The sequence below is a fragment of the Diplotaxodon limnothrissa genome, linkage group LG2 (genome assembly GCF_057381915.1).
Source record: "Diplotaxodon limnothrissa isolate DT_005_m linkage group LG2, D_limnothrissa_male_GT1.1, whole genome shotgun sequence".
NCBI lineage: Eukaryota > Metazoa > Chordata > Actinopteri > Cichliformes > Cichlidae > Diplotaxodon > Diplotaxodon limnothrissa.
In genome coordinates, this window is record NC_140597.1 from 40,071,245 (window position 1) to 40,076,081 (window position 4,837).

A 4,837-nucleotide genomic window follows, 5' to 3' on the forward strand; every position below is an offset into this window, starting at 1 on the left:
AATGGCCACCATGGTCACCACCCATCTTGAGGAGTTTGCCCCCTCACATATACTAATGTGCCACAAACAGGACTTTGATATCACCAACCATTCCCATGTTATTACGGTGTATCCTTATAAGTGGCCCACCCTGTAGAGCTGAACTAAACCTAACCTATCACAGCCAAATAGGAATTCAGTTTGTCCCTTATGGTAGGTAGAAGAACAGAGGCAAAATAAAATACAGTACCATCATCGTGACATCTTGCTTATCCTCTTTTCTTAATTAACCAAAGCAAAAGCTTTAATGAACTGCATTCACTCATTTTCTAAACTGCTTATTCAAGTTAGATTCATGGCGAGCCTGGAGCCCACGTCAGGTGTCATAGGCTGAGAAGCAGGTTACACCCTGCACAGGACTCCAGTACAGTATGTTTGTATGATGCATATTGTGTATTATTATCTATGTACTTATAATTTGTATGTTACGGAGTTACAAATGATCAATATTAATGAGTTTTTATGCTGTTGTTCCTTATAATGCATTCAGCGAAAAGAAAGAAGGAAATTATTGAGTATTTCTTTCATCAGTCTTTCAGTAATATTCCAAGACTTTATCGACCATTTTCCACAAAATGATCTAACTGCCATGAGCAATGATGTTTACAGATGCATCCAAAAGTTTTGCTTTTCATAAACTTTGCCTTTTCAGTTTTTATTAGATTATCTTTTACATGTTTCTATGACATAGTGAAGGACTGTCAGACTTTAACTAGGGAAATAAACCAAAATTTAGTGTTGACAGCTGTGCCACAGCCACAACATATGGGCCATAACTGTAGCCCATGCACATATAAAGTTTTTTGAAAATACTATTTTTTTTTTTTTAGACAATATATAGTTGAACGGTGCCCTGCATCTGACTGGAGATCTGTCCCCGCCTCTCACCACTGATCACACTGATTAGATAGAAGTCTCAAAAACTCCTGTATCAAACATGATACATTTGGCTTTAAAGGGTTGAGATTATTATCACAAGCACAGAGCCGTACAGAGCTACAGAAGATAATAAGGAGCAGTAGTATAACTTGCAGTACAGGCGTCTCCAGCATGGCACTGGGAAACAGGTGAAAAGCAAGCATGCAATGCACTGAAAAGGTGTTTTCCATGACCATTTCCACACATTAGAAATTTGAATCTGTTGGAGACACCATGCAGAACATGTTTCTCCAGATTTTGTTCACATTCCTCCCAGTGGAGATCAGTTTCTTTCATGGTGCTCTCTTTTGAGTTTGTTCCGGCGAAGAAGGCGGCAAACGATGAGACGGACACAGAGAACTTCTCTCCCAGCTCCCCTCCACCCGGCTTCTTTGTGACTGTTTTGGGATTAGTCACAGGATACTGCAGCTATTAATGACTCTTTTTAAAATGAATATTACGTGTCATCAAATCCCCTGTTGCATGATTTAATTTCCACACCCCTGAACATAATGGTGAACATAACTCCTGGACCTGTCAGAAAGGCAGTAAGTGGCGTTAACTCCTGTCAAATGAACAAAAAGGACGAAAATATTTTTCACAGGCTCCATCGTGGCGATAATGTTTCAGCTGACATTCTCCCTCGATACACCTGAGACAGGTGACTTTTGCGCTGCGAGGATTATCTGTTATGGAGTTTGAAGAGGTTCCCATTGTCCGAGGCCAAGAATATGAATAACCAAAGAGCTGGCGTCGCTAAAGGGGGAAGACATTGGCAGTGAGATGACACGAATACAAGATTAGCTCATCGAAATATATGAATTAGTAACACAGTGAAGACACTTTGGATGGTACCCTGCGGATTCGGCATCGGAGCCGCCCTTGATGATGAAACACTTTAATTGGTCCGTTTATGAAAAAGTGATTGAATTTCTGAAGCCGACTCAATAATTCAGCAGTTAATTGGCGCAGCTTATTTGGCAGTGGAGCATAAAAGATCCAGGGTGGCTCTTAAGTGCAGCACATCAGGTGCCACTTATAATGATGACAGATGGCTGTTTGTTGGGTTGGGTGTCAGATAGGGAAGGCTTTGTCATATTCACACTTCTCTCTTGTTCGGGGGCAGATCAGGTTTTTCCTCCCAGAGCGCTACACAATTTCTCTTTTACATGCACCAACTGTGACTGTAGTGAATTATTGAAATCCAGCGATCCTCTGCCTGCACGACAGACATTTTGTTCGTTTCTTTAAATCAGCTTAATGGAAAATGTGTCATGTTACAAGAATTATTTTAGTTTAAGCTGTGTATGAGTTGCCCAATGGTTCTTCTATACATTATTTAGTATTCTTCAGACACCTCAACTGTGCAGTGGTTACTACATCACAAAGGGGTCAGCAACAATACTCAGGTAGGCTGTAGTTTAACCACTGTACAAACCACAGGGTGGTCTTCAGCTGTAGTTCACTGTGTCAGGTGCTCAGAGACGCTCTTCTGTATGACTGGTTGGAATGAGTGGTTATCTGAGGTCTTGCCTTCCTATCAGCAGGAAATAGTCTGGCCATTCTTGTATGACCTTTGGCATCAACAAGGTGGTTTCAGTCCACTGCCTACCTGTCTACGTAACTCCTTTATTTTGCAAACTGTAAACAAAGAATGTGAAAGACATTAAATAAACTATTAAAATTAAACATATTTACTTCCACTACCAGGCTTTATGTTATTCTCTCCATTACCTCACTGGTAAATGTTTCAATGTGGCCACTGCATGAGGCAGGTACATCTCTTAACTTCCAGTACTAGTTTACAGAAGCAGTGTCCACATTAAACCCTCACTCACTGACTTTTCAAGTGTTTTTGTTTGGTTTTTACTTTTGATAAAATTTTGCGATCTCATGTGAGCCATTGGAACTAGTTGTTGTCCCTCTTTGTACCACCAGATGTAAAGATTCCCTGATATCCTCATTATTTAGCCTCAGAAATATATAATGGTGATTGTCTGTGGAGGTTCTCAGTGACTGTGACCCACACCTTGACTTGTGTGATTAGGTAGAGGATTAATAGAGGGTCCATGACCCTCTTGGGGACACTCTCATAGAACTTAAAATCTGGGATTCTCCACTTAGAACTGAAGAAGCTTCTCGGATGAGAGGTGAAACTTAAAGACACTTTAAGTGTCCAGACAATTTTCTTTCCACGCTCCTTATACAATAATGGTGATTACACAGCAGCAGTACATCAGCACAGTATTCAGTGTATCAGAAGCTGCTTGCACTTGTTCCCTATTGAGTTCTCTGTGCTGCAAATAGACATGCTGGGTGAGTGAACCAGTCTGGCCTCTGCTGACAAATAGCTGCAGTTGAACTAAAGGAAAAAACCAATACTGCATTTAGTTTCCCATAAATGTGTTTATTCTTCTTTAACTTTTACCCTACAAATTACAGAAACTCGAAATTAGAGCACCCGCTAACTTATGTTTTTATTCATTAGCACTAAATTAGAAAGAGGTTAATTAACATGAATCAATTTTGAGCAGAACAAACATCATTTTCAACTTTGTCATTTTTCATAATCACTAATGATATATTTAGCACTGAAAATACAAACCGAAAAAGCTTGCTGATTTTCTCCTAAATCACACAAGAAAACTCCCCATTGTACGAGTTAGCAGTGCGTGTACACACACCTAATGTCTTCCTGTGTTCGGTGTTCTCTACATTTCCCGTCCCTAATTGCCTAATAATTTAAGCACACTTAAGTTGGCTCATTAGACCTGTATGAAGACTTAAGGGGGGAAACACCTGTTCATTTACTTAATGAAGTCCAGAAAACACTGCACTGTGTTCCTGGGCAAGAAAACAAACCGAGACATAACATTGCGGTTTCAAGACATACAAACCTTTAATGGAACTGCAACAGTAAAATGTAAATATCAGCACTTATGCTTTTGTTAATCTACCTGCAGAGACATGCTGGAGCGGCGTTCTGGGACTGTAAATCAAGTGTTTCCTCCACTGGAAAAATAATGAAGGGATTCAGGTGACCTGGGGCCAAAATACAAAATGAGGTAAATATCCAAAAGAAACCATTTGGATTGCATTAATGATATTTCCTTGTGCACACACAAGTGAGTGAGTGCTGGTCATGAAAGAGAAAATTTGAACTACTGGAGCAAAGAGTGAAAAAAACTGTAAGGGACAGAGGAAAAGGTAGGCAGGTGCTCCTCATTTAAAGTACATTTAATGCATGTGAAGTCATTTAAAAAGTACACATTCCTGCAACTTTGATCACATGTGGCAACATTTTATTTTTAGTAACTTACTGTATAACTATGACTGACTTGTGCCAGTTGTTATTACAAGGCCTCAACACATTCATGGAATATTTACCATTATTGGGTTTTTTTAATGATACATTAAAACTCCTATAATCAGTTTTTATAATGGATCAGTGTTTACAGGAGGTGTATACACTCTCAGCTTAGATCCTGCAATACTGTTTTATTAACAAAGGATTGCCACATGTTTGATTTTGTTATTTCTTTACACCTAAAGGGATTTATGTCTTCTCCCGAGACTGAACCAAGGATCTTTCACTTGTTAGGTAAATGTGTATGATGTAGGATGTGACGGTCGGTCAGAGTAGTATTCATTCCACGCCTCCTGCACTATGACACTGATGAGCACAGAGTTTCACCTCAAAATTACAATTTTACAGTTTTCAGCAACTTAAAATAAAATTCTTGCTGCTGTTTTTATTATTTTACAAAAATCACTGACAGACTATTTGGATGCCAACATGTTGGGTGTTTTTTGGAGCCAAAAGTTGGCTTAATTGAAGAAAGTCTTGAGTAAAAAAATATCACTTGCTAGAATTGAACTA